This window comes from Rattus norvegicus, chromosome 1 (genome assembly GCF_036323735.1).
Source record: "Rattus norvegicus strain BN/NHsdMcwi chromosome 1, GRCr8, whole genome shotgun sequence".
NCBI lineage: Eukaryota > Metazoa > Chordata > Mammalia > Rodentia > Muridae > Rattus > Rattus norvegicus.
Genome location: NC_086019.1, coordinates 243,121,494 through 243,143,451, shown reverse-complemented (window position 1 = coordinate 243,143,451; position 21,958 = coordinate 243,121,494). Strand labels below are relative to the sequence as shown.

General features: G+C 41.3%; 1 protein-coding gene and 1 pseudogene across 3 annotated transcripts in view; one reads left to right on the top strand and one right to left on the bottom strand.

The window, feature by feature from the left end:
• The window catches only part of Htr7 (5-hydroxytryptamine receptor 7), a 124,573-nt gene that overhangs the window by 30,185 nt on the left and 72,430 nt on the right, over positions 1 to 21,958 (top strand). The gene's annotated exons all lie outside the window — the stretch shown is intronic.
• On the bottom strand, positions 18,305 to 20,476 carry LOC108353431 (glyceraldehyde-3-phosphate dehydrogenase pseudogene; annotated as a pseudogene).

The following is a 21,958-nucleotide window of genomic DNA, read 5'->3' as shown; positions in this document are numbered from 1 at the left end:
AATTTATCATTCTTAGTTTGTGGTTCTTAGAAGTAGTACACGCACCTAATACATGTCGATTCCTTGGCTTATTAGTTGCAGTGTACGATGCAAAAAAATACGAAACACATGCTTGGTGACATTCGTCCATATCTACAAGACGGCAGCTAGAGATTAGGATTCAATACAGACAATCAACTATCCTACAAGCCATTAGCATTACCTCATAATGTGCCATCAAGGCAACTTTTTATACTGAAAAAAATCAAAATAAAAACTGTTATTTGTAAACTTTATACGAAATGTAACTCTTCAAGTGGAAATAAAAAATAAAATTTTGTCTATTTACTATTGAATACACATAAGATCTCAATTTTTGTTATACTGAGAAAAAAAGCTCTTTTGTGTTGGGAAAATAACGTTTCAAAAAATAATTAGTAGAAAAACCCACCAGTATAATGTTTTATCCTCTCAATACCAGCAAATTTGGGGACATACTGAGGATGACGTTAAAACATCCACAGGTGAAATGGACAAGTGTCTTAAAGAAATCTTTCCTTGTGATTGGAAATAGGTTTGAAATGAAGTAAACTGATTGGAGGTTGTCACAGCTGCTTTCATGAATCATGCCAAGGGCATTATTGTCTCCCTCCCCATCCCCTACATTACTAAAAAATAAAAATATATTTATAATGTGCAAGACAAATATGGATTGAACAAAAAATGTTTCACATTTTGAGCTACAGTCTAAATATTAATTAATATCTTGATCAGACTAATGAATGGAATGTTCACATTCTCAAATTTTCAGCCAATATAGGTGTTTCCCAAAGCCCATCCAGAAATGGGAAAACCCAGGCGGCCATTTCCACATTCACTGAGAGAGGCAATGGGTAGGAATTCACAATCAAAGACAATTGTACTCCTGATCCACTGAACACACCAGCCTTGAGCACTCTGGGCGAGATGAAAGTCAATGTAGCAGTTTTTGTCCCAAATTATAACCAGTGATCTAGTAAACTGCCATCAGCCCTATTATTACTAGTAAGTAATCACAATGCTTTAAAAAGTTACTTGCAATCCTGCAGAATTAGGCAGAAGTTGTTGTAAAATAAAAAACAAACCTGTTTTTGTCAAAACTGGCAGTGTGAAGAAGGCAGCGCTGGAGTGTCAGTCATTTGTGATGCCAGGCACCTCCATAAACTCTTAATGCGGCCAGGCTTTGGGACCCACTGACTACAACCTCAGATGGATACATTTTGCTCATAGGTTACACAGCCAAGTAGAACTTCAGCTTTAACAATTCCTATACAAGCTATGTCTCCGAGTCTACAAGATAGTATTAATAATTCAAACCAAACTAATAGACAAGAGACCACTTAGGTTTAGTGTTACCATAGCAGCCTTTTATAAGTGTACTAACAACTTTAGCCTAATCCCAATAAAGTCTGATAACAGTCATAAGAATTCATTAGGAAGTTTACTGGGGTACCATTATACCCATGAGTGGGCATTTTCTTGATGTCCTTGTAGGCAAGCCCAGCCATTTGAGATCATGGCACAATATTGTCACATACAAAGTTTATGCTTGAGAACTGTACAGCCAGTTTAATAAAAAGAGAAATAAATCCTAAATATTTTAAGTAAGTTTGTTTACAGTTTTGTTTGGGCCAAACTGATAACTACCCTGGGGTGTAGGTTTAACATGACTGATGTCCTCATTGCTCCAAATCTTCCCATGATGACTTTTAAGTCAGGTCTCAGTTCTGTATGTTGATAACTTCTCTTATGGCATTTACTTTATCCTCTATAGTCCAGAATGAAAAATGCTACAAAGGGACTTTTGTGTGTATCTGGTAACAGATTTAAAAGCCATGTAGGCAGATGGTTTGTGCGTATAACTAATGCCCTGTAAGGTAATCTGGTTTTTTGTTCTTTAAGAAATGTATCTATCTGTTTAATAATGCCCACAAACGAAAATGCCCACAAGTCAAGATCTTTCTGCAGGGGAGGCTTCCAACACAGTGTGTCTTGGTAACAGCTATAGGGTCATGTTCGAACTTGGGTTACTGATAGCAGGCTGTTTTTGAGGTACTGTACAAGACAAATGCCAATAAATGTTTGTTGCAGGAATGCATATTTATGCTGTTGAGGGGCTACTGGTGCTGTAGTTGATTAATCTGCTCTAATTTCACTGTCCAATGTCCTGGATTCCTGAATGAAACACACACACACACACACACACACACACACACACACACACACACACACACACACACAGCCTTCTATTTTAATATGCCTTAACCAGCTCAATGCCCGGGCCACTCCCAACTTCCACATTACTAATGCTTCCCCTCTGATACTTCTGAATTATTATTTACTAAAACTTATATTCTCTCTTTGCTACCCTAGACCCAATGTAGGGATGTGGGGGCTGGGACTGCTCTTCCCCAGCTCTTATATGATTGTGTGCTCTCTTTTCTGCAGCTCTCAAGCATGGATCTTATTCTTTTTTTCTGGCATGATGATTCTGCTTCTTTCTCCATTTATTGACTGTAAATCCTAAAGTCCCACCTGTCTCTCTGCCTAGACATTGACCACCAGCAACTTTATTTACCAATCAATGCTAGCTGGGGGAAGGGACCCTCAGCATCTCTCATGCGGGATTCTTGTGCAATTTTGGGGACTGAAATGACAATGTAAGCATACAACCAAATCCACAACATTTTTTTCTTTTTATCCATAAAAAGGCTCTTTCTTCTCAGATATACAATAGCTATAACAATTACAAGTTTTATAACAGTTATGCAAACTATCAGGTATGATATATGCTAATAATGTCCAGTCCATCAACTTTGTCAATTCAGATACATTCTAAATTATATTTTGATTTTAACTTGCATTACTATCTGAAAACCATCCTTTCAAATCTACATCATTTTCCTTAATGTCAAAAAACTTAAGTTCAATTATGAGTCTATAACTACTTTTCAACCTTGTCCGAAATCCGAGAAAAAATTTAATATAACCTGAAAATATAGGAAGCACAAAAACAGTCTCCAAAACTTAAACAAATTGCAGAGACAGATGACTACCTGGACTGTCTCCTGTTCCTCAAAACTTTGGAGCATCAGTCTTTCACCTTCTGGCCCAGAACCATCTGACAGACCTTAAGTGAAGCAGGAATTATGAAGGACTAGCTTGCCCTGTTTTGTCAGAGCTAAGCTGTTGACGATCCTGTATCACGTGTCCTTTCCTGGACATTATTTTTTGTCTATAGATGAACTAGGGCAATTCTTGCTGAATGGCTATCTTGCCACAACTGGAACAACTCTATATGGAGGTTATGATGCTCAATATCTTCTTTTAACTGTCTGGAGCAGATATGTCTCTTAGTCAAAAATCTATTAATAATGAAATGAAATGATTTTGAATGTCATTTCTGATTTCTGATGCTTTTGAAGACTATTTATATATAGTATAAATTAAATCTTGACTACTCTTAGCTATTTCTAATTGAATAATAATGGAAGTACCTTATTATAATTAAATCAAATCTAATATAACCATGAGTTTACTAATTAATTAAGTAATTAAGTAATACCCTTAACTTGCATTACTTAATCATCCTAAACAGTTTGTAATAGCAGCTATTCGAAGGACTAGGTTGGGGGTTGGGGATTTGGCTCAGTGGTAGAGCGCTTGCCTAGCAACTGCAAGGCCCTGGGTTCAGTCCCCAGCTCCAGAAAAAAAAAAAAAAGGACTAGGTCAAAGCCTTGTATTCTTAAATGAGTTGTATAGGCACAATGCCTATCTAAGAGTAACAATACTAATTTCAAATGTTTTATCAATATACAAAGCTTTATACCAATGAAAACCTTGAACTCATATCAATATATTAATTCTATACCAATGTAATTATAACTTCAATTTTGTATCAAATATAAATACTTCTAACAATACAAGAGTATGACTGTACAATGCTTTATTTATGAATAACTTTAGTAATCTATCCCATATATCTAATTTCTTTTTTTTCTTTTTTCTTTTTTTCGGATCTGGGGACCGAACCCAGGGCCGTGTGCTTGCTAGGCAAGCGCTCTACCACTGAGCTAAATCCCCAGCCCTTATATCTAATTTCTTATAACATCACTCTATCCCCTTTTCCTCTTCAACCACCTTCCTTTTACCTAGGAAGAAATGGATAGAGAAGAGGAAAGGAAGAACAGAGAAAACCCCAACTCTAAGTTCTCTATTTAGTTTTCTTCCTTTTCAAAATTGTGACTATCTCCAAATTCTCCCTTAAAATTATCTATAATTTATAAAGTAACCACAACCAGACACCCAAACCCAAGGAGTTGGGATCACGAGTCTCCATAACTTCTTCCTGCCGAATTGGGGTGATGAAAAACAGTTTTTTAAGGGGGTGGGGAGGAATAGGAATATTAGAAAACTTGGTTAGATTAAGAAAGTTAGCTTTCATATCTGTTATCCAGTCTCCATTTGCTTAGGAGGCTCAGGGCTCGACCGAAGTTCCGACTGGATCTGTCTGAAGGCTGTATGAAGTGAGTCCATTGGAATTCAGCAGCTGTTCCTGAAGCTGTTCTGGAAGCGTTTCTAGAAACAGCATGAGGAGGACGGGAGATACAACAGCAGGTCATTTCAGCATCCCTGCGGGTGAACCTCGTCAGAGCTGCACATTTTGCAATATATGAATCCTACAACCGAAAATTTTGGTATTGTTAAGATGGATTGTACCAGGTGCATAGATCTGTTAAGGATAGATTTTTGCTCCTTGTTTGATCAGCTGAAAGACAACTATCCTTTTACGAGTTAATTTGATTACTAACCAATTGTAATATATCTTCATTCACGACATGTGAAGAATGTGTAGATAACATGAGAACATCATCAGAGACCATCTTTCCCTGTAGCAGCTATACCTTTCTGGTAGCCAGGATGTCTGGCCGTCTCCAGACTTGGGTACCAAGCAGTAGCAATGGTTTGAATCCATATTCAGCAACTCCTATCCAAAGTTTTGCTCCTACAAAGTCTCTTTATGGGTTCATGCCCCTCTTCTTCCTCCCTCCCTCCTTCCCTCCATCCAGTCCTCTCTCTCCTCCCTCCCTCTCTTTTTTTCCCTCTCTTCTTCCCTCCCAGCAATAACAATAAAATGTATAAACCAAAGAAAGATTCATTAGTCTCTTAAACTTCTAGGGAACAACTTAAAAGGTCTTTATCACAGTATTTCCTTTTGTAGAATAATTTATTTCTCTTCAGCCTGGGAACTCATCCCTTGTTATCTCAGTAGACTAGAGCCTTCTACTTCAAAGCCTAGGCACTGTGTCATCTCAAACAATAGAAGGACTTTCTTTGAAGCAAATCTTACATTTTTCCAGAATAAAGAAGTACCTTTCAAATATTTCTTTCTGCTTTGAATAGCAGTTTTTTGTATTTGATAAATGTCAACATAGTTATGATGAATAAAGTGCAAATTTACTGAACATTTAAGCTATCATAGTAGATCCTGTCATTCTGTACTTTCTCAATCAACTGATATTAAAGTGTAATTACTATTGCGTGTGGGTTTGAAAGATGTTTAATTTTTTTTTAATATTTCAAGAAGAGTAGGAATTTTTTTCTGTGATACGGCCTTAACTCCACCCCACCTCAGAGCTAGCAGGAAACTAAATGGTGTCAATTTGAATGAAGTTTTTGGCCTGGGTTTTGAGCTAACATTTGGGGGTTTTGTGTCTGAGTTATGTTTTAAGGAGTGTGGCTGAATTAAAACCAGAGGTAGGACAAAAATGAGCTAAGGAACCTAGAGATAGTAGGAGTGGTTGGTGCCGGAGGAGGAAATGGGATACTTAAGGGAGGTGATTTGGGCTTCTAAGACTACTCACAGACCAGTGGATATTTGGGAGAAGTTAATAGAGAGTAAAGTCCTTGTTCAAAGCAATGGTCCCAATCTTGGCAGATTCCTATAGATGTGAGTTTCATGTCATAGTAGATAAACAGGCAGAGAAGTTATAGAAAAAAGAATGGGGATTAAAACTTGATATTTCTGCCATATTTTCATCTGTCTTTTGTTACTTAACTGCTTTAGTAAGGTATAATGTATGTGGCATATTTATTCACTGCGAGTATACTGGATTGTATAGACTAGTGTGTTTGAGTGAGAATGTTGTACATCAATACAGTATTTGATGTTTTCAGAATTCCCCCAAGTTCCCGGTCTATACCTACACCTAGACCTATGCTTGCTCTCTGGTCTCAACCATGCACCTGCTTTCTGTCTCTATAGATTTACCTTTTTCTGAAAAATTTATAATGGCTAAATGCAACATACAATATGTATGTGTGTCTTTATTCACCTGGCATTATATTTCTTTAGGTTCATCAATATTGCAGTATGCATAAATGGCTCTGCTTCTGCCGAATGGATTCTATTGTATTCGTATACACTATTTGGGTTATCCATTCATAGGCTGGGAGACCTTTGAAAGGCTTCCACTTTTAGCTGTAGTAAGTCCAGGTAGATTGTCTTAATCCAAAAATTAAAAGTCAAATTACTCCCAAATCCAAACTATTTTTGGGGTCTGATATGTTGATAAATGAAAAATTCCATATGTGAGCATATATTCCCTTTAGGATGCTGGAGGAAGTACACCTTAAAATTACTTTATACATACATACATATATATATAAACATATATGTATAATAAACATTGCTCAGAGTTTAATGTTTAAACTTACGATCATCCTCCAAGATATGGCCTTAAATATACAACTGTGCTAAATATGAAAAAAAAGTTTAAACTACTTAGTTTCATCTGGTTCCATAGATAAGAACAATGCAGTCTATAATTCTTTCTTGAGAATTTGTATACAAACCTTTGGGTGGACAGAGGTTTTATTTCTCTTAGGTAGAGACCTGTGAGTAGCATTCTTATTATATAGGTTTAGCTTTACTGATTGTCAGCTTAATAGAGACAAATCTCTAGGCGGGTCCAGGAGAGGATATCTAGACTGGGTTCTTGGAGGTGGGAAAACCTAGTCTAATTTCGGGTAGCATGATCCTATGGTCTGGAGTCCAAAACAAGGTGAAAATGAGTGTGGATTGCTCAACTGGTGAAGCCACTTGGTTCCTGAGGATCCGAGTTCAATCCCCAGGACTCATGTGGGCTGCTTTTTTTTTTTTTTATTAACTTGAGTATTTCTTATATACATTTCGAGTGTTATTCCCTTTCGCGGTATCCGGGCAAACATCCCCCTCCCCCCTCCCCTTCCTTATGGGTGTTCCCTTCCCAACCCTCCCCCCATTGCCGCCCTCCCCCCATAGACTAGTTCACTGGGGGTTCAGTCTTAGCAGGACCCAGGGCTTCCCCTTCCACTGGTGCTCTTACTAGGATATTCATTGCTACCTATGGGGTCAGAGTCCAGGGTCAGTCCATGTATAGTCTTTAGGTAGTGGCTTAGTCCCTGGAAGCTCTGGTTGCTTGGCATTGTTGTACTTTTGGGGTCTCGAGCCCCTTCAAGATCTTCCAGTTCTTTCTCTGATTCCTTCAATAGGGGACCTATTCTCAGTTCAGTGGTTTGCTGCTGGCATTCGCCTCTGTATTTGCTGTATTCTGGCTGTGTCTCTCAGGAGCGATCTACATCCGGCTCCTGTCGGTCTGCACTTCTTTGCTTCATCCATCTTGTCTAATTGGGTGGCTGTATATGTATGGGCCACATGTGGGGCAGGCTCTGAATGGGTGTTCCTTCAGTCTCTGTTTTAATCTTTGCCTCTCCCTTCCCTGCCAAGGGTATTCTTTTTCCTCATTTAAAGAAGGAGTGAAGCATTCACATTTTGATCATCGGTCTTGAGTTTCGTTTGTTCTAGGGATCTAGGGTAATTCAAGCATTTGGGCTAATAGCCACTTATCAATGAGTGCATACCATGTATGTCTTTCTGTGATTGGGTTAGCTCACTCAGGATGATATTTTCCAGTTCCAACCATTTGCCCACGAATTTCATAAACTCGTTGTTTTTGATAGCTGAGTAATATTCCATTGTGTAGATGTACCACATTTTCTGTATCCATTCCTCTGTTGAAGGGCATCTGGGTTCTTTCCATTTTCTGGCTATTATAAATAAGGCTGCGATGAACATAGTGGAGCACGTGTCTCTTTTATATGTTGAGGAATCTTTTGGGTATATGCCCAAGAGAGGTATAGCTGGATCCTCAGGCAGTTCAATGTCCAATTTTCTGAGGAACCTCCAGACTGATTTCCAGAATGGTTTTACCAGTCTGCAATCCCACCAACAATGGAGGAGTGTTCCTCTTTCTCCACATCCTCGCCAGCATCTGCTGTCACCTGAGTTTTTGATCTTAGCCAATCGCACTGGTGTGAGGTGAAATCTCAGGGTTGTTTTGATTTGCATTTCCCTTATGACTAAAGATGTTGAACATTTCTTTAGGTGTTTCTCAGCCATTCGGCATTCCTCAGCTGTGAATTCTTTGTTTAGCTCTGAACCCCATTTTTTAATAGGGTTATTTGTTTCCCTGCAGTCTAACTTCTTGAGTTCTTTGTATATTTTGGATATAAGGCCTCTATCTGTTGTAGGATTGGTAAAGATCTTTTCCCAATCTGTTGGTTGCCGTTTTGTCCTAACCACAGTGTCCTTTGCCTTACAGAAGCTTTGCAGTTTTATGAGATCCCATTTGTCGATTCTTGATCTTAGAGCATAAGCCATTGGTGTTTTGTTAAGGAAATTTTTTCCAGTGCCCATGTGTTCCAGATGCTTCCCTAGTTTTTCTTCTATTAGTTTGAGTGTGTCTGGTTTGATGTGGAGGTCCTTGATCCACTTGGACTTAAGCTTTGTACAGGGTGATAAGGATGGATCGATCTGCATTCTTCTACATGTTGCCCTCCAGTTGAACCAGCACCATTTGCTGAAAATGCTATCTTTTTTCCATTGGATGGTTTTGGCTCCTTTGTCAAAAATCAAGTGACCATAGGTATGTGGGTTCATTTCTGGGTCTTCAATTCTATTCCATTGGTCTATCTGTCTGTCTCTGTACCAATACCATGCAGTTTTTATCACTATTGCTCTGTAATACTGCTTGAGTTCAGGGATAGTGATTCCCCCTGAAGTCCTTTTATTGTTGAGGATAGCTTTAGCTATCCTGGGTTTTTTGTTATTCCAGATGAATTTGCAAATTGTTCTGTCTAACTCTTTGAAGAATTGGATTGGTATTTTGATGGGGATTGCATTGAATCTGTAGATTGCTTTTGGTAAAATGGCGATTTTTACTATCTTAATCCTGCCAATCCATGAGCATGGGAGATCTTTCCATCTTCTGAGGTCTTCTTCAATTTCTTTCCTCAGTGTCTTGAAGTTCTTATTGTACAGATCTTTTACTTGCTTGGTTAAAGTCACACCGAGGTACTTTATATTATTTGGGTCTATTATGAAGGGTGTCGTTTCCCTAATTTCTTTCTCGGCTTGTTTCTCTTTTGTATAGAGGAAGGCAACTGATTTATTTGAGTTAATTTTATACCCAGCCACTTTGCTGAAGTTGTTTATCAGCTTTAGTAGTTCTCTGGTGGAACTTTTGGGATCACTTAAATATACTATCATGTCATCTGCAAATAGTGATATTTTGACTTCTTCTTTTCCGATCTGTATCCCCTTGACCTCCTTTTGTTGTCTGATTGCTCTGGCTAGAACTTCAAGAACTATATTGAATAAGTAGGGAGAGAGTGGGCAGCCTTGTCTAGTCCCTGATTTTAGTGGGATTGCTTCAAGTTTCTCTCCATTTAGTTTAATGTTAGCAACTGGTTTGCTGTATATGGCTTTTACTATCTTTAGGTATGGGCCTTGAATTCCTATTCTTTCCAGGACTTTTATCATGAAGGGGTGTTGAATTTTGTCAAATGCTTTCTCAGCATCTAATGAAATGATCATGTGGTTCTGTTCTTTCAGTTTGTTTATATAATGGATCACGTTGATGGTTTTCCGTATATTAAACCATCCCTGCATGCCTGGGATGAAGCCTACTTGATCATGGTGGATGATTGTTTTGATGTGCTCTTGAATTCGGTTTGCCAGAATTTTATTGAGTATTTTTGCGTCGATATTCATAAGGGAAATTGGTCTGAAGTTCTCTTTCTTTGTTGTGTCTTTGTGTGGTTTAGGTATAAGAGTAATTGTGGCTTCGTAGAAGGAATTCGGTAGTGCTCCATCTGTTTCAATTTTGTGGAATAGTTTGGATAATATTGGTATGAGGTCTTCTATGAAGGTTTGATAGAATTCTGCACTAAACCCGTCTGGACCTGGGCTCTTTTTGGTTGGGAGACCTTTAATGACTGCTTCTATTTCCTTAGGAGTTATGGGGTTGTTTAACTGGTTTATCTGTTCCTGATTTAACTTCGATACCTGGTATCTGTCTAGGAAATTGTCCATTTCCTGAAGATTTTCAAATTTTGTTGAATATAGGTTTTTATAGTAAGATCTGATGATTTTTTGAATTTCCTCTGAATCTGTAGTTATGTCTCCCTTTTCATTTCTGATTTTGTTAATTTGGACGCACTCTCTGTGTCCTCTTGTTAGTCTGGCTAAGGGTTTATCTATCTTGTTGATTTTCTCAAAGAACCAACTTTTGGTTCTGTTGATTCTTTCTATGGTCCCTTTTGTTTCTACTTGGTTGATTTCAGCTCTGAGTTTGATTATTTCCTGCCTTCTACTCCTCCTGGGTGTATTTGCTTCTTTTTGTTCTAGAGCTTTTAGGTGACTGTCAAGCTGCTGACATATGCTCTTTCCTGTTTCTTTCTGCAGGCACTCAGCGCTATGAGTTTTCCTCTTAGCACAGCTTTCATTGTGTCCCATAAGTTTGAGTATGTTGTATTTTCATTTTCATTAATTTCTAAAAAGTTTTTAATTTCTTTCTTTATTTCTTCCTTGACCAGGTTATCATTGAGTAGAGCATTGTTCAATTTCCACGTATATGTGGGCATTCTTCCCTTATTGTTTTTGAAGACCAGTTTTAGGCCGTGGTGGTCCGATAGCACGCATGGGATTATTTCTATCTTTCTGTACCTGTTGAGGCCCGTTTTTTGACCAATTATATGGTCAATTTTGGAGAAAGTACCATGAGGAGCTGAGAAGAAGGTATATCCTTTTGCTTTAGGATAGAATGTTCTATAAATATCCGTTAAGTCCATTTGGCTCATGACTTCTCTTAGTCTGTCGACATCACTGTTTAATTTCTTTTTCCATGATCTGTCCATTGATGAGAGTGGGGTGTTGAAATCTCCCACTATTATTGTGTGAGGTCCAATGTGTGTTTTGAGCTTTAGTAAGGTTTCTTTTACGTATGTAGGTGCCCTTGTATTTGGGGCATAGATATTTAGGATTGAGAGTTCATCTTGGTGGATTTTTCCTTTGATGAATATGAAGTGTCCTTCCTTATCTTTTTTGATGACTTTTAGTTGGAAATTGATTTTATTTGATATTAGAATGGCTACTCCAGCTTGCTTCTTCTGACCATTTGCTTGGAAAGTTGTTTTCCAGCCTTTCACTCTGAGGTAGTGTCTGTCTTTGTCTCTGAGGTGTGTTTCCTGTAGGCAGCAGAATGCAGGGTCCTCGTTGCGTATCCAGTTTGTTAATCTATGTCTTTTTATTGGGGAGTTGAGGCCATTGATATTGAGAGATATTAAGGAATAGTGATTATTGTTTCCCTTTATATTCATTTTTGGATGTGAGGTTATGTTTGTGTGCTTTCATTCTCTTTGTTTTGTTGCCAAGACGATTAGTTTCTTGCTTCTTCTAGGGTATAGCTTGCCTCCTTATGTTGGGCTTTACCATTTATTATCCTTTGTAGTGCTGGATTTGTAGAAAGATATTGTGTAAATTTGGTTTTGTCATGGAATATCTTGGTTTCTCCATCAATGTTAATTGAGAGTTTTGCTGGATACAGTAACCTGGGCTGGCATTTGTGTTCTCTTAGGGTCTGTATGACATCAGTCCAGGATCTTCTGGCCTTCATAGTTTCTGGCGAGAAGTCTGGTGTGATTCTGATAGGTCTGCCTTTATATGTTATTTGACCTTTTTCCCTTACTGCTTTTAATATTCTTTCTTTATTTTGTGCGTTTGGTGTTTTGACAATTATGTGACGGGAGGTGTTTCTTTTCTGGTCCAATCTATTTGGAGTTCTGTAGGCTTCTTGTATGTCTATGGGTATCTCCTTTTTTAGGTTAGGGAAGTTTTCTTCTATGATTTTGTTGAAGATATTTACTGGTCCTTTGAGCTGGGAGTCTTCACCCTCTTCTATACCTATTATCCTTAGGTTTGATCTTCTCATTGAGTCCTGGATTTCCTGTATGTTTTGGACCAGTAGCTTTTTCCGCTTTACATTATCTTTGACAGTTGAGTCAATGATTTCTATGGAATCTTCTGCTCCTGAGATTCTCTCTTCCATCTCTTGTATTCTGTTGGTGAAGCTTGTATCTACAGCTCCTTGTCTCTTCTTTTGGTTTTCTATATCCAGGGTTGTTTCCATGTGTTCTTTCTTGATTGCTTCTATTTCCATTTTTAATTCCTTCAACTGTTTGATTGTGTTTTCCTGGAATTCTTTCAGGGATTTTTGCGATTCCTCTCTGTAGGCTTCTACTTGTTTATTAATGTTTTCCTGTGTTTCCCTAAGTGTGTTCATGTCTTTCTTGAAGTCCTCCAGCATCATGATCAAATATGATTTTGAAACTAGATCTTGCTTTTCTGGTGTGTTTGGATATTCCATGTTTGTTTTGGTGGGAGAATTGGGCTCCGATGATGGCATGTAGTCTTGGTTTCTGTTGCTTGGGTTCCTGCGCTTGCCTCTCGCCATCAGATTATCTCTAGTGTTACTTTGTTCTGCTATTTCTGACAGTGGCTAGACTGTCCTATAAGCCTGTGTGTCAGGAGTGCTGTAGACCTGTTTTCCTCTCTTTCAGTCAGTTATGGGGACAGAGTGTTCTGCTTTCGGGCGTGTAGTTTTTCTTCTCTACAGGTCTTCAGCTGTTCCTGTGGGCCTGTGTCTTGAGTTCACCAGGCAGCTTTCTTGCAGCAGAAAATTTGGTCTTACCTGTGGTCCTGAGGCTCAAGTTCGCTCGTGGCGTGCTGCCCAGGGGCTCTCTGCAGCGGCAGCAACCAGGAAGACCTGTGCCGCCCCTTCCGGGAGCTTCAGTGCACCAGGGTTCCAGATGGTCTTTGGCTTTTTCCTCTGGTGTCGGAGATGTGTGTGCAGGGAGCAGTCTCTTCTGGTTTCCCAGGCTTGTCTGCCTCTCTGAAGGTTTAGCTCTCCCTCCCACGGGATTTGGGTGCAGAGAACTGTTTATCTGGTCTGTTTCTTTCAGGTTCCGGCGGTGTCTCAGGCGGGTGTCCTGCCGCTCCTGGGCCCTCCCCCACGGGAGCCCAGAGGCCTTATACAGTTTCCTCTTGGGCCAGGGATGTGGGCAGGGGTGAGCAGTGTTGGTGGTCTCTTCTGCTCTGCAGCCTCAGGAGTGCCCACCTGACCAGGCGGTTGGGTCTCTCTCTCACCGGGTCTGGGAGCAGAGAGCTGCTGCGGGCCGGGATCCGTGGGTGTGGGACTTCCGGTAAACACAGAACGTGCCCGGTTCTAGAGAAATTCTGCTTCCCTGTGTCCCAAGCTCACCAGGCAGCTTTCTTGCAGCAGAAAATTTGGTCTTACCTGTGGTCCCGAGGCTCAGGTTCGCTCGTGGGGTGCTGCCTACGGGCTCTCTGCAGCGGCAGCAACCAGGAAGACCGTGGGCTGCTTTTTTTTTTCGTTAGTTTTACACTATCTTGGGTCATCTTGGAAGAGGAAATGTCAGTGGAGAACATTCCCATCACCAGCTGTAGGCAAACCTGTGGGCATTTTCTTGGTTAATGACTCATATGGGAGGGCACAGCACACTGTGGGCAGTGTCCTTCCCAGGCAAGTGGGGAGGAGGAGACTGAGCAAGCCACAGGTAGTAATTCAGTGAGCAGTATTCCTCCATGGTCTGTGCTTCTGTTCCTGCCTGCAGGAGTTCCTGCTCCTTCTTCCCCTCATGATGTGCTGTGACGGGGACATGAAAACTGAACTAACCTGCTCTTCCCCAAGTTACATTTAGTCACGGTGTTTATCACAGCAGTAGAAAACCTAGGTAAGACAACACATGAAGGTGAAAGGAGAGAACTAACTCCATCGGGTTTTCCTCAGACCCCCACATGGATGCTGTGCCCCTGGTGCCCCCATCGTATGCAAACACATATAATATCCACTTAAAATATCAAAAGGAGAGGATGAACTGAGCATCCTTATTCATCTTCCTGCCTTCTCACTGTGGATGCAATGAGACTAACTCAATTTCTTGCCCTGTGGCTTCCCTAGGATGAAGGATTTACTCGTCAGTGATGAAACAGAATAAATCCTTCCTTCCTTAAGTAGCTTTTGTGAGGTATTTTGTCAAAATAACAAGAAATATTAATAACTAATAAAAAAATTGGCCCTAAATGCATATCCATTGCTGTAAACTATAAACTTAGTCATGTGGTTCTTGGGTTTTTGGAATTGTTTTGGGAAAGAGTTGTGGAAGAGTTTGAAACTTGGAGCTAGAGAAAGCTTAGAGTGTTGTAAGCAGACCTAGTTAGCCTGAAGGGTAACCCAGAGGCTGGTACAACTGTGGTACAAGGGGGGCAGGCAATATATCAAGTTATTAAAAGAACTTGGCAATGCATTCTGTGCCATGCTGGTCTTACAGGTTTAACAGATGCGTGGCTGGGAGTAATTGAACCTTGTCCCGAGGTTCCAGAAGGCCACTGAAAGCAAGCAGTATGCGAAAGGGTTAGATTCCCTGCAAGGGGGCTCTGAGAATTCAGTGTGTGAGGCTGTAAATGGGAAGCCTAAGTTTCCATGGAGACCTCCAGAATGTTAGAGATGGCAGGACCATAGGATGTTAGTGAAAGAAAGCTGCATGCACAGAGTGAAGTCATGCGAAGAGACGCTGGGTGTGTGGCGCAGGTGAGAGGGTTGGTATAGCAGGGTTAGACAATTCGGAGCTCAGATGATTCCTTTAGAAGCCTCAGCTGAACATGGAACTGCCAGGTTTGTGTTTGTTTTGCTTGGTGGTAGTCTTGTTTTGTGTGTCTTTACTTCCTATGCCCCAACTCCTCCTTTGGGATTAGGAGTGCTTACCTTGTGCTATTTTATGTTGGAAGCACACAACTTTCCTTATTAAAATGTTATTGGGGCTTACAGTTAAGCGAGTGCCTCAGCTTCATGGACTCTGCATTTATACTTTTAAACGCCGTGAGAGCTGAGGGCCGTGAGAACTGAGCACGTTTTGCAACTTGAGCTTATGTTGAGAAGAAGTAGAGAGTTATGGCTTCAGTGTGATTATGTTTGAGTATGAAATTGACAAGGAGTAGACTTGGGATGTTTAACACCATTGGCCAACTTAACAGGATCTAGAATCGTAAGAGTCTGAAAACCCTGAAGGAAGATCTCAGACTCAGGTAGTAAGCAAAAAATCTAGGGGTGTTTATTCTGCAGAAACAACCAGCACGTGGGGGTCAACCATTCTCTAAAATGGTGACTCCAGACAAAGGGATCCAGGACTTTCTATAGGGAACTGGGGGAAGCTCTCTAGAAGGATTAGGTAACCTAAAATATCATTAGTGGGTGCTAGGGGGTCATAGGCGGTCAGTGGTCTGCATTCCCATGTCATGAACATTCAACCATGCGAATGGACAGATGGCCCATTGTGAGATATTTTCTCATTTTTGTGGTTATCCCGAAGGTATTCTTTGGGGGGAGATTTTTATGATCTTGTTCTGCATTTTATAGTTTGTTCCCAGAGCTGGTGTTTTATGACTTGGTTTCTAGGACTTATGGTCTATTCCTGAAGCTTGTGCCTTATGGCCTTTTTTTGAAATCAGGCCTGATTCTTAAGTGGAGACAAATGGGGTTTGTGGTACCCTTTCAGAACCATGTAGAAAGATCTCTAGGCAAGTTTGTAAGAGATTATCTGGATTGAGGTAGTTGGGGTGGGAAGACCTGGCCTAACCGTGGGTGGCACCATCTCGTGGGAGTGCAGGACTGAGTAAATACTTGTAACTGAATTATACATAAATGAATTGCATGCTAGCATTTGTCTTTCTGCCTCCCGACTGTGGGTTCCAGCTCCTACTGATCCAGCTCTCCAGCTTCTCTAGTGGTTTTGATCTGTGCAAGATCAGCTTGGAATAAAGGGTTTCTCTGAGACATTGAATCCAGCTCAGACTCTTAAGGGAATCATTCGGGAATCTCTCAGAACGTGCTTATATTATACATACTGTATTTCACACCCAGGGGAATTTGTCTTTAGGGTTTATGTAAGATAGTTCTCTAAAGGCCTCCTGGTGATTCTAATGACATCGACCTTTGAGAAACCCTGTGAATTTGAGTGTGATTGGACCTAGTCTGGAATGAGCTGCATTTAAGAATGTATTGTGTTAGCGTTTGCAAACATGTTCTCTCCTTAAATAAAAGGAAAAGGAAGACAGTCTCATATTTTGGAGCATTGTTTTAAACATATCACCGTGTTTAAGGTCAATTACCTGTCCAGGTTGGGCTCATTATTTTAACCTCTTCACGCGTGGGTGGGAGAGGGCAACCAAGGCATTGAGCTCACTCCATCCCACACATAAAAGGAGTCTCTCACTCTCAGAGAATTAGCAGTTCTTCCTGTAAAAGGCCTCGGGGCTTTTGTGTTGCACAGCAAAGCCACCCAAATAGGAAGATTAGAAAGATCCATATCCAAGTAAGCACGGTGCGCGGCCCCAGAGAACTTTGAAACTCTTCCTCTCCGTTCTTCAAATAGTCCCTCGTTAGATTATGGTTATTTTTGGAGCGATTCTAACAAGGTTGCTTCTCTGGCTTCCCAGTTGTGAGGCTAGAAGCAGAAAATAAGGGAGACAAGTAACTCACAGCAGGCACATTAAATACATTAAAACAGCCAAACTGGAGCCAGAGTATTCTGCGTGGAGAAAGGGAAATGGCTTCTCTCACTGAAAAGCTACGGAGTTCAGCCAGTTAATCTCCATGTCCTACACAGCTCTAAACCCCAGTGTGTTTGAGATAAAAACTGTAAAAAGTTGGAGAAAAACATTGAAGAACGAAAAACCAAGAAATTTGGGCCTGGCGTGTGGGAAATGTTGCTAATTTCGCTGCTCTTGAGGGCCGGACTGAGCCCCAGGCAGCGTGGCATCTGTCTTGTGTGCTAAGGCCGCTGAGTCATTGGATGGGTTCGTTTTGTAGATCCCGTTTCCCAAGGCTGGGAAGCACACAAGTTACTTTAGAAAGATTGCACTTAAAAATACTCATCAACATTGTTACTGCTTAAACAGCCACAGCTTGTAAAATAAAAAAAAAATCCTTTGAAGGACCGTTTCACCCGATTACATTCTTTTTTGTGGTTTGGTGTTTTTGCTTTCTCCTTAACAATTCAAATAGATTAAAACAGAGACTGAAGGAACACCCATTCAGAGCCTGCCCCACATGTGGCCCATACATATACAGCCACCCAATTAGACAAGATGGATGAAGCAAAGAAGTGCAGACTGACAGGAGCCGGATGTAGATCGCTCCTGAGAGACACAGCCAGAATACAGCAAATACAGAGGCGAATGCCAGCAGCAAACCACTGAACTGAGAATAGGACCCCTATTGAAGGAATCAGAGAAAGAACTGGAAGATCTTGAAGGGGCTCGAGACCCCAAAAGTACAACAATGCCAAGCAACCAGAGCTTCCAGGGACTAAGCCACTACCTAAAGACTATACATGGACTGACCCTGGACTCTGACCCCATAGGTAGCAATGAATATCCTAGTAAGAGCACCAGTGGAAGGGGAAGCCCTGGGTCCTGCTAAGACTGAACCCCCAGTGAACTAGTCTATGGGGGGAGGGCAGCAATGGGGGGAGGGTTGGGAGGGGAACACCCATAAGGAAGGGGAGGGGGGAGGGGGATGTTTGCCCGGAAACCGGGAAAGGGAATAATATTCGAAATGTATATAAGAAATACTCAAGTTAATAAAAAAAAAAACAATTCAAATAGTCGTGACCGCGTACATCTTGCATCTTTGTATTGCTTTATGTTAACTCACATCATTTGCCACCCCAAATTGTACTTTGCATTTTGTCAAGATTTCTAGTTCTTCTTACTGTGTATCTTAATGAACTAGAAACCACCTGCTTGGTTTCAGACCCTGGGACCCTGGGACAAGGGGCTGAACTACATATTTTACATATCAAAGCAGACCAGGTCTCCTGGTTCTTTTTTTTTTTTTCTGGAGCTGGGGACCGAACCCAGGGCCTTGCGCTTCCTAGGTAAGCGCTCTACCACTGAGCTAAATCCCCAGCCCCAGGTCTCCCGGTTCTTAAACAGTCCCTCAGTCCCTGCCTGGCATACCCAATCCCCAACCCACTCATGGGCTGGGCTGCCCCTCCCCCATAGGCTCTTCTGTATACAATCCAGACATTTTGATGCCTCCTCTTCCTCTGCTTCTTCCCCACTTTTCATTCTCTTTGCACATTCTCTTCCACCTCCCTTCTCTCCTTCTGGGGGGCAGCTTCCCTGGCCTTCTTCCTTTTGGCCAATGAACTTGCCTGCTAGAGAGCAGCTTCCTAATAAACCTGCATATATATAAATCTGGATTGAATTGGCTCATTTCACCTTTTAAAAATTGTCTTCTAACATGGTTTTATGGGTACTGGTAAGATAATAGGCCTTTTAGAGTATTGGTTTCCTGAGGAAAGGATTCAGTTGTGTTTTGCTTGGTTTCCATCAAACGTCCATAAATGAATGGGTCTTAGGTAAACAACCGAGTCAATGAATCAGTAAATGAATGAACTGCAAAAGAAAGATGTCTTTCACCTTCTTCTAAGGCCAGAAGATTTGTCTTTCTCACCTCCCCATCCCTAACCTCTATTCTGCCTTAACTCCACCGTACTCAGGCATAATTTTCTAATATTAAACTGACTTTATCTTCCTTGGATTAGACTCCTCCATGGTCATTACTAAGGATTCATTTTAGTTTATTTAAAGTTCCAAGTGTGTTGTCACAGATTTTTTTCACATTTCAACCCCTTAGTCAACTTTTCTTTCTTTTCTTCTCTTCCCTTTTCTTTTCCTTCCTTCCTTCCTTCCTTCCTTCCTTCCTTCCTTCCTTCCTTCCTTCCTTCCTCCCCCTCTCTCTTTCTCTCTCCCTTCCTTCCTTCCTTCCTTTCTTTTTTTTTTGTAGGTGCAGCAAACTTTATTGATAGTGTTCAAGAGAGAAGGGAGGGCTCCCTAGGCCCTTCCTGTTATTATGGAGTCTGGGATAGAATTGTGAGGGAGATGCTCAGTGTTGGGGGCTGAGTTGGGATGGGGACTCCTCAGCAACTGAGGGCCTCTCTCTTGCTCTCAGTATCCTTGCTGGGCTGGGGTGGGTGGTCCAGGGTTTCTTACTCTTTGGGGGCCATGTAGGCCACGAGGTCTACTACCCTGTTGCTATAACCATATTCATTGTCATACCAAGAAATGAGCTTTACAAAGTTGTCATTGAGAGCAATGCCAGCCCCAGCATCAAAGGTGGAAAAGTGAGAGTTGCTGTTGAAATCCCAGGAGACAACCTTGGTCCTCAGTGTAGCTCAGGATGCCCTTTAGTGGACCCTCAGATGCCTGCTTCACCACCTTCTTGATGTCATCACACTTGGCAGGTTTCTCCGGGCGGCATGTCAGATCCACAACAGATACATTGGGGGTAGGAACATGGAAGGCCATGCCAGTGAGCTTCCCATTTAGCTCTGGGATGACTTTGTCCACAGCTTTGGCAGCACCAGTGACTGCAGGGATAATGTTCTGGGCTGCCCCACCACCATCATTCCACAGCTTTCCAGAGGGGCTATCCACAGTCTTCTGATTGGCAGTGATGGGATGGTCAGGAGACCTTCCACAATGCCAAATTTGTAATGGGTGACCTTGGCCAGGAAGACTAAGCAGTTGGTGCAGGATGCATTGCTGACAATCTTGAGGGAGTTGTCATATTTCTCATGGTTCACACCCATCACAAACATGGGGGCATTGGCCAAAGGGGTGGAGATGATGACCCTTTTGCTCCCAACCTTCAGGTGATCCCTAACCTTCTCCATGGAGGTGAAGACACCAGTAGACTCCACAACATACTCAGCACCAGCATCACCCCATTTGATGTTAGTGGGATCTTGCTCTTGGAAGATGGTGATAGGCTTCCCATTGATAACAGGCTTCCCATCATCAGCCTTGACTGTGCCGTTGAATTTTCCACGGGTAGAGCCGTATTGGAGCATGAAGACCATGTAGTTGAGGTCAATGAAAGAGCTGTTGATGGCAACAATCTCTACTTTGCCAGATGCAGAAAAGGCAGCCCTGGTAACCAGGTGCCCAATAGCCAAATCCGTTCACACTGACCTTCATCATCTTGTCTACTGGACGAGGCTGGCACTGCAGGAGAAGATGCAGCTGTCTCTGGAACAAGGGAGGAGCAGAGAGCCTTCACTTTTCTTGTTAACACCCGAAACAATCAAATTAAAGAGAGGCCAGGTTTCTTTGGGTAATAGTTCTAGAATTTTCCTATGATGATTTATTGACTGCATTGCTATTGGTTTCATGAATCATTGGGAGATGAGAGCAGAGAAAGCCTCACTCTGCAGCTGGAAGCTAAAAAGAGAGGAAGGGAAAGGGACCCACATTCCCTTTCAAGGACCCTCCCCTGATGATTTAAGACTTCCCACTAGACTTCCGTTGGAAGGTTCCACCTTCCTTTAATAGCATTGTATGCTGGAAAGCAACCATTCAGCTCAGGGGTCTTCGGTACAAAATTGCAAACCACGATAGTACCTATTATAGTTCCTTTTTAAATAGCTAGGATGAGTAGGATGTAGATTCCATGATGAGAACAGATTTTTTTCCGTGTGTGCAAGCATAGCGCTTGGGTCATAGTTGGCTCTTTGTGAGCACCAGGGGAAGAGGGAGAAGATGGAACAGGTCTAGATGATAGAATAGGTAATTTTCACGATTGAGCCCTGTCTACAGCTACTTTTGATTTAACATTAGGTTTGCATTAATTTCATAAAACATTGCAGAGCTTTTTATCTACTTATTTAATCTGTGCATTGGAAAAACTTTAATTTTTTAATTGTGGCAAAAACACATAGTGTAAAATTTACATACCATTTTGAATAGTTTAAGCATATAATTTATCAGTGTTAATGGTACTTAAATTGTGAAACAGATCTTTAGAACTCTTTCAAAATAAAATCCCAAAGCTCTGTACTTAATCAGTGGTCATACACTTCATCTTCCCCTTCTCACCTCCTGACAGTCGCTATTCTCTGATTTGTACTGCTTTAGGTACTTCATAAATGTGAACACATATATTACTTGTCATTTTTTTATTGGATTTTTTAAAAAAAATTCACATTTCAAACGTTATCCCCTTTCCATCCAACCACCACCTCTTCCTGCCTCTCCACTTTGACATTCCCCTACACTGTAGGGGTCCAGTCTTGGCAGGACTAAGGGCTTCTTCTCCCTTTGGTGCCCAACAAGGCCATCCTCTGCTAATATGCAGCTGGAGTCATGTACTCTTTGGATGCTGGTTTAGTCCCTGGGAGCTCTTGTTGGTTGATATTGTTGTTCTTATGGGGTTGCAAACCCCTTCAGTTCCTTCAATCCTTTAACTCCTCCAATGGGGACCTCATTCTCAGTTCAATGGGTAGCTTTGAGTGTCTGCTTCTGTATTTGTCATGCTCTGACAGAGCCTCCCAGGAGACAGCTATCAGTCTCCTGTCAGCATGTACTTCTGGGCATCCACATTATTATCTGGGTTTGGTGGTTGTATGTATATGGGTTGGACCCCAGGTGGGGCAGGTTCTGAATGACCATTCCTTTAGTTTCTGCTCCAAACTTTGT